Below are 14,030 nucleotides of genomic sequence, written 5' to 3'. Positions count from 1 at the left end.
AATTTCTGCATTGCAATTGATGTAGTTATTGGATTTCGAATAAATGACCATTTAATTGTACTGCGGAGCGCACTTTTGCATTAATCGATTCCGACCCGACCTGTTGAGTTCTTCCTGGTAGGGAGTCGCGAATCGAGCCACAAATCCGGTTAAGTAATATGTATAACGGGCATTCAGGGACACCACGGAAACTGTAACCCTGGCTGATCGGCCGTAGAAGTGAAGCCCACTCCCCTCTAAAGCTACTCCGGCGCCTTATCCGACTCTTCCCGCGTCGGCCAAGGAGTGGCTTTATCGGCAACAGCACACAAAGCTGGGAGCCAACGGCGCCAAGAATCAAGGCGACACAGTGGGCGAGGAGCCGGCGAGGCGTGTAGACGGTCGCTGCAGGAGGCGGCGTCGCCCCCGCGAGGTCCCCGCTCGCCTGTCACCCGCCACCTCATCACCGCCGCCGTGAATTATTCATCCGCGCCCAGCTTCCGGGAAGAGCAGAGAACGGGGCAGACGAGCCGCTGGGCGGGAATCGCCGCTTTCCGCCCCGCCTCCCAACTCACGCACCGCGGCGAGGGATTTCCGCTCTCCCACTCAGCCCTTCTATGCGGCAGCCGGCAAAGAAGCGCCCACCATCTCCCGGCTCTTCAGGCTCAGGTTAATGTAGGTCTGGCCTCTACCTAGTGCTCGACGAAGTCAGGAGCATAATGGTTGCTTTTTTAAAGGTACTGCCTAACACGGTTATGCTAATTTTGCGGTAAAATTCGACGGAAAATGGGGACATTTCATGCACGTTGCACGCATCTCCATGAGACTTAGTTTACCTTTTTTGTTACTGATCTCATATCGCACTTTCATGTTAAAGTCATAAGCAACCTCTGCAGTTCACTACGAAGGTTCTGAGGCATTGCACGTGTTCTGGGAAGACATGATTAGATTATTACTTTCTTTAAACAAGGAAAATATAAATCCGTGTATCACATACGTACTAACATAAACGTAATGGACATTTGTCTATATTGTCCACGTAGTATTACCTACATTAAAGGTAATTCGCCACTAACCGCAGTGAAGACTATGGAAGCAGCGAACACATATTGTCAAACATATAAGACTCTCCGTAATATACGAGTGGAATGACGTTCGTAATTTATGGTGGTGGTTGTTAACACAGTGACACATTTACCCGCCGTTTTGTTGCGCTTCTTTGCAAGCCATCCTGACCTACATTTGAGCAAGATAATGTTCGCCCACACACGGCGAGAATATTTACTACTTGTCTTCGCGCTTACCATACCCTACCTTGGCCACCTAGTGTGCCATCAGCCCTTCTCTTGACCAAGACGTCAAGGAAAGGTAATTTACCCTCCTGGTGGGGAGCGCCAAATATGACCTCGGTTTGAGGAAGGCCGGCGTGTACCAGATTCCGTGTCAATGTGGCAAGTCGTATATTGGTCAGACGATGCGTACCGTCGAGGACCGATGCCGTGAACACCAGAGGCCGACTGATGTGTCCGAGCAAGTCGGCGGTCGCTGAACATTGTTTGTGGGAAAATCACGCTATGGAGTATGAACGCACGAGGATTCTGGTACAGACGTCGAGATACTGGGACATCGAAATTCGCACCAATGACGACCTCATAAACCGTGACTGTGGCTATAGTCTTAGCAAGGCTTGGGAACCAGCGATTGGGTTAATCAAGAGTAAATCGAGCAAACGTATAGTTGTGACGACCACGGCGGATAGAGCCATCACTCCGACGTCATCTCAGACGCCGTCGCTATCTGTTCCACCGCGCGACCGTGGCGCGGGGCGCGGACAGAGGAGGGAGCGCGCCGCGGGCGGAGGGTATTTAAATTGACCGCCGCCGCGCCCGAACCCAGTTCCCTCTGAGCAGCCACAGCGTACAGATCTCCATGCCTGCACGTTCACAGGAGCACAGTCCGTCAGTTCACCTGATGATGACGACATATTTGATCGCCGAAATACTGTGCCCGTTGGACACTGTAGACCGGCTGTACACCCGTGGATATTTTGATTTGCTTGTCTGTACATGTATACGACTTCTACAGATTTTTGCACACCAGATGAATTAGTTTTGTCATGGCTGTCTTTCCCAAGGCTATCAGCAGCTGTGAAGGAGTGTCGTCTACTCCAGGACCCTGTTTCCACCTAGAGCTCTCAGTGCTCTGTAAGTTAGTGTATAAATTCCACCGAAATAGTGATTTGTGTTCTCCTTGTTTGTAAAATTTGATGTTTAGCCGTTAACTTCTTGAAATATGTTGGGCATTTAAATTAAATAAATCACATATTTAGACAACCGTTGCCTTAGATTATTCGTACATCTATTGTGAGCCATTTCTACTGCTGCTTCAAAGCACATAACTTATTTATTTCACCTTCGTTTGAGGCTGTCATCTTCGCCTTGGACGACGTAGGCGGGTACGAACTGCACGTGACTGACAAGTCTTCGGCGCAGATCCGCTGGACAACAACCAAAAGGCTAATATTGGGCGTCATTCTGTTGGTGGGATGGGCGCTGACTGATTTGGCGATGTGGGCTTTCATATGCCGGCTCTGTGATCATACACAGTTGTTGCTATCCGCTCGTGGCACTTGAACGTATTTCGCGTCTGTTGTTATTCAGAGTAAACTGATTAATTCATTTCTCTTGTCTCATAGCAGTCACCAGAACATCCTTGACACAGGGTACTTTTGAATGACGGAAAAAATCGAATCTCTTTTAATTGAGTTACTAAATTCTATAGTCTTTCCTGATTACCCAGATATATACTCCATTAGGATTAGAATGAAAAATGACCGCTATATACCAAATATTACAGTCACAGATGTATACGCTGCCACGCTCTCGTTGTTTAAATTACGGGAAAATATTAGTATTTCGCAAAACAGCTCGAAAATTTTTGCTTCCAGCGATTCTTCGTAGGATATATTGCATATGTTAGTAAAATTGCTTGTTTCTAGCATCTGTAAGTGATTATCTTTGTTCCTTTATATTTTCGCCTTGTTTAAGTGTCTTGTTTACGTCCTATCGAAAGTTTGTTGCCTATGTGCTACAGATACTTGTCATTCTACATTTTCATTAGTACGCAGCAATTACAACCAACACTACACATCAAAAAATTCGATAAAAGAAAATTTTGGGGGAGCTATTTTACAACAACAGTCCACACTGTTGAGAAAACCTACTTCTGGGATGATTCAAATGTTCAAGCTAACAGAGAAGCTGTTTGTAGTGGATCCTAAACCCTTCTTATTCAGTTACTTTTGCGCAGTCTACATTATCACACTGTTTACCTTCACCACATCCTTTGTCAAAGAACATGCTTACGTAGTCACTAACTGATTATGAGATAAGGTCACAATACGCGCCCCCTCCCTGAATTAAACCCATAATGATTAATTAAATGTAAAATTCTATATCTAGACAGATATCAATTCTTTTAAGCAGCTATATATGCATTTATATAAAATATATTTATCGCCCAAGTAATCTTATGCCACCCAATGCATTTCATAGTTTTTTTGCTGAAGTATGTGTACACAATTATAACAAGTACATATTTACCAATGAAGCAATAAGTACTGAAGACTATACTTTATTAATGTTGTGAGACACATTTTAATATGATTCCAGCCTTAATTCACTATTTCTTATTATTTGTGCTTTTCACAACTTAGGTTCAAATTACACCTTAGTTTTATAAAGCATTGCACTGATTTTGTTCTGTAACCTGCAATTGTCCATACCTATACGGTAGACTTAAACTTTATTGCAGGTTCAAATAATTTATAAAGGAAAAAACTCATAATTAGAAAAAGTTCTAAAAATTAATATACGACATAACAATTTTTATTCTGTTTGATAAACTTAATATGCGGAGTGAAATACGTCTAATATTTGAGCTAAAATAGCAAACATCTGGTAAAAATTTGGTCTCCTTCACATGATTTTACTGGATTAAATGGTATCTTAATTAGAAGCATTTTAGATAATGAATTTTAATAACTGCTCTTCATCAACATCAATATTTCCTAAATTCTTCAAAATACTTGGGAATGTTTGGAAAGTATTTTGCAGCAGCTGCAATAAACTTCAAAGCTGTAAAACGTACATGAGAGAAAGGTGTGAAGGAAGTAGGTGCTGATTTTCACAAAATATGCAGCTGAAAAAGCACCGTGTGTCCTTAAGTTTAATATTTTACTGGTGTAATCTTGCTAACATCCTTGCTCACATTTACTGTAACATCTGTAATCAAGCTGTTACCCTAGCTGACCTCGTGCCTTGGGTTATTTCTTGTCACGAGAGCAAATTCTCATCATTAAGGCACATTTATTATTCTATAGTATGCACTTTAAATTTTTCGGAGTGCAGTTTTACTGCCATAGTTCATTATCCCCAAAAGGAATATGGTGGACACAGTGTTACTGATTTTCATCTGATTTCTCACTTTGAAATCCTTTCGGCCACACAGCATAATTAAAATATTTATCTTGTTCAGAGTTTAAAATTCAATAAACCATTTCGAAATTATTGCAAAATATATTGCAAGCAATAGGCCCATTCCTCTCACTCGACTTTTACCCTGTATCAGAAGGCATATTACACACAAAATGATTTGACCCATATCTGCACAGACAACAGTGGTGGAAGCTGCGGCTAGTGAGTCTACAAACGGTTGTATTGGGACAGGTTCCTCCAGTGCGACCAATAATTCTACAAATATAGACATTCAGACTCAAAAGTTTCTCACTAGAGTATCTAAAAGTAAATAATGACACAATCAAACGATCAACCAACATTACTGCGATAAAGGCAATGCAAAATAGAGAACAAGTGTCATGTGTAATTTGCGTCCCTTGACGACTTGTTTGGTATTATTGCCTAAAAATAAAATTATTTTCTTCTTCTGTATCTTTTGGAAGCAGCGAAGCCTTGGAAAGTATGTTTTCTGCCTTCTTAATTCTCTTAACTGTGCAGATAGAACAATTAGCACTTAATATAAACCTCTCAAGAACACTTTTTAATGAGATTTTCGCTTCTCCGTTTGCCTCTTCTGGCCAAAATTTAATAGCATCGCATACAATCACATGTGCTTGACTGTCAAGAACTTTTCCTCCACCTGTGGTGCGTGAAGACTGCAAGGCCAGGTTGTGTAGTAAAAGGATAGCAACGAGGGTGCTGAAAGCGCCCAGGTTGGCAGGTGACAGTGAACACTGGTGGCCGCCCCTTTGGAACAGAGGAGTAGACTTGCCCGGTGCTCACAGTGAAAAGGCGTTTCTCCGCCGGTGTCACGTTATTTTGATGAAATCTTACGTCACCTACAGATATTAATTATTGAAGCAATTTCCGCTAACAGTGTGACGCTGCCACTTACGTTTTGTACCGGTTCGTGACAGGATGTTGTTAAGCTGCAATTTTAAATTATTGATAGTAATGTTTCAAAAAAATGGTTCAAATGGCTCTGAGCACTATGGGACTCAACTGCTGAGGTCGTTAGTCCCCTAGAACTTAGAACTAGTTAAACCTAACTAACCTAAGGACATCACAAACATCCATGCCCGAGGCAGGATTCGAACCTGCGACCGTAGCGGTCTTGCGGTTCCAGACTACAGCGCCTTTAACCGCACGGCCACTTCGGCTGGCCAGTAATGTTTCATATGGCAGAGCTGTGTAACCTTGTCAGCTTAGAACTTTCGACCAGATGCCATTTTCACTGGGTCCAGAGAAAAACAGGCCAAGTGGCGGCCAGTTAAGCCTGAGGATCTGAAGGGCGCGTAGTACCTCAGTAAAAGACCAGTCGATCATTGTTATTCTGTGAGATCTGAGTGAGGTCTTGTCACGAGGGGCAGTCGTCCAAATTGGTCTTGTTTCTCATCCCACTTGATAGATAAACACAATTGATGTTACTTTGAAGGAACAGTGTTAAATGGTGCGGCTGCTCGACAATGTTTGACGAAACTATTTGCACGGTGTAACGCACATTTCATTGGTCCTCCAATAGCAAAATGTGTTAACGCAAAAACAGAAATGTGTGCAGATATCGCTAAGATTAAAGAGGTCGGTGAAGCCATACACAAGATAGCTACTACGGTACTTAGCTCTCATCTCGTAAATGAGCTCAGAGAACAAAATGTTAGTCGCTACCTAGAAGCAACACAGGGGTCGTCTTGACGGGTCCCAGGTCGTCATGTGGACCGCCATGACCGACCACAGTCATGTTAGGAAAGTGGTGTGTACGTGCAAGTTACTTCTGTGGAATCAGTCCAATAAGATCGGTCGTTGTTGCCCACAAGGGAACATCCCCTAGTGTAAATAAACCATCTTGCTGAAACTTGGCGGGCGTGTAGAAGGGATAAAATTAGATAAGAAACTTGTTCACTTGATGATTTCAAAGGGCTTGACGGCACAGGTACAGTTCTAAGACGTATACGGCTTTTGATGTTGGAAGAATTTTGTCAGATTTTCAAATATATTTCAGTTGAATGATTATGATGTCAGTTTCCACTTGAGAAAAAGTACAGGGTGTATCAAAAAGAATCATCAGATTTAACAAAATCATTCTATTATGTAATTTGAGATATGTGCATGAACAACATACTGTTGGATAGAGCAAACTCTCGAGACTCAGTTGGTAGAGCACTTGCCCACGAACGGCAAAGATCCCGAGTTCGAGCCTTGGTCCGGCACACAGTTTTAATCTGTCAGGAAAGTTTCATAACAGCGCACACTCCGCTGCAGAGTGAAAATCTCATTATGGAAACATCCCCCAGGCTGTGGCTAAGCCATGTCTCCGCAATATCCTTTCTTTCAGGCGTGCTAGTTCTGCTAGGTTCGCAGAAAAGCTTCTGTGAAGTTTGGAAAGTAGGAGACGAGGTACTGGCGGAAGTAAAGCTGTGAGGACGGGGCGTCAGACGTGCTTGGGTAGCTCAGATGGTAGAGCACTTGCCCGCGAAAGGCAAAGATTCCGATTTCGAGTCTCGGTCCGGCACACAGTTTTAATCTGCCAGGAAAGTTTCAAGTGTTATCTGCATCATCGCACAGCTCGGTCTGTAGCAGAACTCCTTCGGCACCGTGCACTCAGTCAGCAATGTCTTCACGCCAGTCATTGGTAGAATGAACGGCTAAGCTATTCTAGCTTAGTCCAACAGTAACCCCAACAAGATGAAGCCGTTGATCTACAGCCGTCAGCTAGTCCTGTTAGTGATGGGCTTCAGACTGGATCTGCTGAAGTTAGGGCACCCTGTGGGACCTTTTTCCTGACACACAATCTGATCTCCAAGTGTCCCAAGATCAACTCAGGGCGGCAACCCATCTCTGCCAACGACGATAGTTTGTCGGTAGTGCATGCCACCTCAGCCATCTGGCCCCATTATATCATGGAGCTCACACACAACTGTATCAATGAGGTTGCTACTTGCCACCAGCTGCCACTGTCTCAGCATACGTCATTTGCTGCCTACAACACAAGTTGCTATTGTCTCAGCATACTTGATTCACTGCCTACACCACCAGCTGCTACTGTCTCAGCATGTGTGATTCACTGCCTACAACACCAGCTGCTACTGTCTCAACATACTTCATTCACTGCCTACACCACCAGCTGCTACTGTCTCAGCATACTGGATTCACTGCCTACATCACCAGCTGCTACTGTCTCAGCGTACTTGATTCACTGCTTACAAATGGTTCAAATGGCTCTGAGCACTATGGGACTTCACTGCTGAGGTCATCAGACCCCTAGAACTTAGAACTACTTAAACCTAACTAACCTAGGGACATCACACACATCCACGCCCGAGGCAGGATTCGAACTTGCGACCGTAGCGGTCTCGCGGTTCCAAACTGTAGCGCCTAGAACCGCTCGGCCACTCCGGCCGGCTCACTGCTTACACCACCAGCTGGTCTCAACATACTTCATTCACTGCCTACACCACCAGCTGCTACTGTCTCAGCATACGTCATTTGCTGCCTACTAGGCACTACCGGCAGATGGGTACTGTCGTCGGAGTTCTGCATGTAAGAAATAAAAAAAAAGTATTACTATTGAGTCACTATCTGCACTACACACTCGCCACAGTACTGGAGAACTCACCGCGCAGATTTCTGCACTCACAGATCTGCAGTCACAAATAGACAGCCCTCAATACCAGAGTCGGAAGTAGCTGTGATGCAATAATAGGAATGAGCTTTAAAAACTTGTAGCTGCGAGTACGTGTCGTAAGAAGCAGCCATGCTCAAGACTTCCTGGTTTGTATTGACATTGGCTAGATATGAATACAAGGAAATAAATACCATATTCATCTGACAGTGTTTTCCAAGTAGCACTGCCAAGCAAGTCCTGGAAAAAATGCGATGTTCTCAAAGCTACGACCAGTTCTAGTGCGTATTAAAGCGCCGCTACCGAAACTAGCACGTGCGGTGGCTGCGAACCAAATCTGCCCGGCGGATCAACGACGAGGGTAGGTGTGGCTGCCAGACTGTATGTGGTTTTTAGGTGGTTTCCCACATGCTACTAGGTAAATACTGGCCTGGTACCCAGGCCTACTCTGAGTTCCATTATCCGTAAACATTTAGAAAACCTTCTCCTACCTCCATGTGACTACCACTACACGCAGACATTTTGGGGTACACATATTTTATCCCCGAGGATAATTGGGTGGGGCCAGGAAGGACCATCCGTTAAAGTAACTATAGTACCCGTCGGTTGAGGATGTTCCCACAAAAGAATCCAAGTTAGTATTTAACAAAACGGAAAGCCTAGGTAGTATTTAACCACTCTTGAATATTTATTCACAGCCTGTAAAGTTTCAGAGCAAATAATTATGTGAACAGAAGTTCTCGCTTCTCGTGGTTTTATGTGAAGTACCAACTAAGCAGAACTCCCAGCCTTAATAACGGTTACGCTACAAGTTTGGTCTCTGTTATTGAGCACCGCACTAGTTCAGAAAAAGAAAAAAATTTCGAAAATTACAACACTGCCACAACGCACTTGACTAAAATCGTTAAGTCACAATCACCTGAGAGCTTAACGAGAAAACAGTGAGTAAATGAATAACAGTGTCCTAAGTGTCACTTGGCCTAGCCAAATCGAAGTTCCAGACCGACCCTCTGTACGGTTGATTGCACGTCGAGAGGGAGTATCTGAGTGAAGGGGTACTAGCGCACTCGCAGCGTGGCCCAGTCCACTCACGGAAATGTATATGGGGAACTATTTGCGGCATGTGATCTGGTGCGAGGAAATAGTTCCACGCGGCCAGCGACCTGCCGCAGGACTTCAGTGTCGAAGCTCCGCCATCGGAAGACGAGCCGCAGTGCTGGTAGCTGGTTCTGACGGCGCTGCTTGGCACCTCAGCACTGAGCATGCCCACGACCCGTTCGTAACCATGGTGACCATGCGCCGATGCGGGACAAGGGCACAAGGAAAAGGAGTACTTCTCAAAGCTACAACCCTACCTTCCTCGGTTAACGATTGAGACTTTTCGCTTATTTTGTGCCCAACGAGCTTCATTTAAGAGACTAACCCACAAGAAATCATTACAGCACCTTTATCTCGGACAATTATTGCTTGATTTCAGTGAGTTGCTGTAGTGAACTGAGCCCGTAGGAGGCCTAGGACCGTAAAGCTGATAGAGGGCTCTGGCCTCCTTAGAAATGGACGTATTGGATGTATTTGTTGTGTACACTTAGTAAAAAATTAATAATGTAGATGTAATGGCTGACAAAAATCAATTACACTCATGATCAGAAAAAACAGAACACGGTGAACGACTATTCACAGGACGTATACATCAGTATGTTTTGCAGAAATGATTAGCATTTGAACCATGGCGGGGCTCTCGTTGTCACTATAAACCGAAGGAACGGAACAGTGCGACTTGAGCACATGTGCAGGATCCTCGCAGACCTTCAGATCAATGAGTTTGAAAGAGGGCGCATTATAGGTATGAGAGAATGTGATGTATCCATCAGGGAAATTGTTGCTCGTATGGGACGAAGTGTTTCGGCTGTGCAACGGGTGTGTGCCGAATGGTTCACGGATGGCCGTAGAACACGATGAGATGGATCAGGTCGCACCACCCACATCATCCCCCCCCCCCTCCTCCCCCCTGAGAATATCGACACCTCATCCGAGTGGCATTGCGGCACAGATCTGCGTTCTGGCGCAACAGCGTAACGCATCTTACACTGTCAGGAGTGACAGACCGACGCCGCTTATTACGGCATGGGTTACTTACGCTTCGTCCACTTCTCCGCCTACCTTTGACGAATGTGCAGAAACATGCTAGACGGCAAAGATGTGTGGAAGGACGTCGCTTCGGACAGGAATGGTATCATATGTTGTTTTCGGACGGATCAAGGTTCTGCGAGTTTGAAAATAAAGGACGCGTTTTGGTCCGCCGCAGAAAGGGGGAGGGACATCACAGTGACTAAATTCACACAAGATATACAGCACAAAATCAAAGCCTTATGGTGTGGAATGCTATCGGGTACAACCACAAATCACCGTTGGTGCGTGTCCACGGCCCTGTGACCAGTGAATGACATCCTGAAACCCATAGCCATACCTTTTTGGACATGTCAGACGTCATTTTTCAGCAAGGCAAAACGCCACAAGTTGCTGCGCGAACCCGTGCCTTCTTGGCCTCACAAAATGTCAGCCTTTTGTCATGGACCGCCATATTACCAGGCTTGTCGCCAATCGAAAATATGTGGGTTATGGTGAAAAGACGGGTGCAGTTCTGTGACGCAATGCCGACAACCACACATGAAATTTGCAACCAGGTGAATGCAGCACGCCACAGGACGCCTTTTGCGCCTTATACGCGTCGGTCCCATCACTCATGGAACACGCTATCAGGGGCCATGGCGTACGTGTGCCTACTAGGCAACAGGACATGTGCTGCACGGAGGTGAATGAAATGTTAATCAATTCTCCAGAACATACTAATGCACATGTCCTGTGAATATGAACGCTGTATCTCTAGTCGTTTAAGGTGTTCTGTATTTTTTTCTGAACATGAGTACCAGGTGCGTTCAATAAGCAATGCATCACAGTTTTTCCTCGGTCAGTTTCCTTTAAAAAACTGCACAATTTGTCGTGGGAGATAGTGGAATGTTCCCGCTTCAGTCCCTATAGTTTTATGAAGTTCGGATGGGTGACGGCACTGTACATAGCCTTCAATATAGCTTCTTTTGGCGGAAAATCGGAGCATCGCGTGTATTCATCGGTGCATGCATATCTACGGAGACCTGGCAGACAATAAAAGCACGGTGAGCCATTTGGTGACAGGTCTGTGATAATCGCAACAAGGTCGTGCAAATCTGCACGATGTCTCGCGTGCCGGCCAAACGCATACAGCTGTGACTGTTGCAGCGTTGGAGCGTGCAGACACTCTTACTGGATGTGATCAAAGTGTCACCGTCAGACACTTCGCTACACTACTGGAAGTCTCTCTTGGTAGCGGTAACACACTCGTCCAACCTTTGGGACACTCAATGGTTTGTGCCCGCAGGGTTCCTCGCCACCTAGCACAAGACCACAAAGAGCAACAAAGGACCATCTGTGTGGAATTGCTTCCGCGTTACGTGAATGATCGTGGCAGTTTCTTGTCGAATGTCGTCACAGGCGATGAAACGTGTGTTCTTCACTTCGAACTGTAAAGAAAACAGCAACCCATCGAGTGGCGCCATACCGAGTCTCATGCGAAGAAAACGTTCAAAGCCACACCTCAGCCAGCAACGTCACGGCGACGGTCGTCTGAAACTCTTAAACGATTATGCTGTTTGACGTCCTCCCTCATGGTGCAACGATCTACTCTTGAGCGTACTGGGCCACCCTCAGGGAATTTAAGAAACGACTTCAGCTTGTTCGTCACCACAGAAACGAAAATGAACTACTTCTTCTCCATCATGATGCATGTATAGTAACGGCATTTTAAAAAATTAGGACGCATAAAATACTTGCATGAGTCATACAAAAAATTTAACAGATGATGAAATGTGCCTAAACACCAGTCAAATGTTAAAAATATGTACAGTAGCTTGAAATTTGATCAGTAATACTGCATTCAAGTGAAGAACTGTAGTACATAGATTGCAAGTTCTAACCTTGTATCCTCCAGTACCTCAATTGTAAAAATCCTCGTATGTTAGGATTTTGGCTCATATGAAAAATATTTTCATTTGAACCGTGAGCAGGCTCCAAAGAATGTAGAGAAGCAAAGCTGCGGTGGTATTCCTGTTTATGAAGAGACCCCATGTTCGTCTGCACCAGTCCCCTCCTCTACAAAGTAGCATGCAAGCCTGAGGAAGCCGCCAAACGTTATTGGCAAATAACGGAGGAATTTAATATAACGAGTCTATTACAGGGCGTTCTACGAAGAGACTCGCTCCACGTTCACCATGAAGACGAAACGTCACGATATTGTCTGCGATCCGCGCACTGCATAGTCCCGCTGCTGTCCCACAGTGTGCAGAGTTACATCATATGATATAGAATACGAATTAACTTCACACAGTCACAAAAAAAAACTGGAGATTTTGCACGGAGATAATTCTTATTTAAAGGTTGAGCAAATGACTCTGGTGCACTTGTAACTGAAGTTTTCCAATAACATCTCATACAAAGGTACGACGTCTGTTTTGTTAATACTTCTTCGGATCGAGATATTTCTGCTTTAGGAAAACATTGCGACTGCTGTATGTTAGCGTACAGGCAGTTGCAGTACTATCAGCAAAGGATTCCACACAATAGTGTTCAGCTGGTCTCAAAAACTAACGGTTGATTACTTTCCTTGTGGAGAATATCCCCCACTGAGATACTTTATCTGTTTTTTGGCCGACGATCTTTTCTCATTCAAACTGTCTCTGTATCCTACGTCATTATAAAAAAATAAAAAAATAAAAAATTACAAAATTAAATTAGAAGAGAAATACTTCAATTGCAAAGCAATTTCTGGAAATTCCCATAAATCTGTTGGAATCACGAACTAAGAAGTAGTTAGGTTTTGCGTTTCAGGTCTCTCAGTATTTTCACAGGCTATGCAATGTAACATGCAAGAGTAACACAGTCTTAAACATATTGAAAAATGACGAGATCAAAAATCCACAATTGCTGACGTACGTGTTCTTATACAGACTTACGTACACCAAACAACATCCAAAACAGCCAAATTGTACTCGACACAGAAAATAGTGGAAAAAATAACATTTGTTAGAACAACTACAAACACTATCACACAGCGAAAAATTTACTGAAAGCATGTTAAATCTACAGTGTAATTACATCAGCAAAGATTTTCAGTTATTTTAAAAGTTTAGTTTTCCCAAAAGAAGCCATGAGTCTTCATTTAGCTACAAACATTTTACAACATGTAGACAAGTGTCATGAGTGCAGAAATTATTTCGTTTTTGCAAATAACGTCTGTGTATAGATAATAAGGTAAGGCCTTTATGTTGTTGTTGCGGTCTTCAGTCCTGAAACTTGTTTGATGCAGCTCTCCATGCTACTCTATCCTGTGCAAGCTTCATCATCTCCCAGTACCTACTGCAGCCTACATCCTTCTGAATCTGCTTAGTGTATTCATGCCTTGGTCTCCCTCTACGATTTTTACCCTCCACGCTGCCCTCCAATACTAAATTGGTGATCCCTCGATGTCTCAGAACACGTCCTACCAACCGATCTCTTCTTCTAGTCACGTTGTGCCACAAGCTCCTCTTCTACCCAATTCTATTCAATACCTCCTCATTAGTTATGTGATCTACCCATGTAATCTTCAGCATTCTTCTGTAGCACCACATTTCGAAAGCTTCTATTCTCTTCTTGTCTAAACTATTTATCGTCCATGTTTCACTTCCATACATGGCTACACTCCATACAAATACTTTCAGAAACGACTTCCTGAGATTTAAATCTATACTCGATGTCAACAAATTTCTCTTCTTCAGAAACGCTTTCCTTGCCATTGCCAGTCTACATTTTATATCCTCTCTACTTCGACCATCATCACTTAT

This window comes from Schistocerca piceifrons, chromosome 7, assembly GCF_021461385.2.
Source record: "Schistocerca piceifrons isolate TAMUIC-IGC-003096 chromosome 7, iqSchPice1.1, whole genome shotgun sequence".
Classification (NCBI taxonomy): domain Eukaryota; kingdom Metazoa; phylum Arthropoda; class Insecta; order Orthoptera; family Acrididae; genus Schistocerca; species Schistocerca piceifrons.
The sequence above is the reverse complement of the archived record's forward strand: the minus strand, read 5'-3'. Positions refer to the sequence as shown.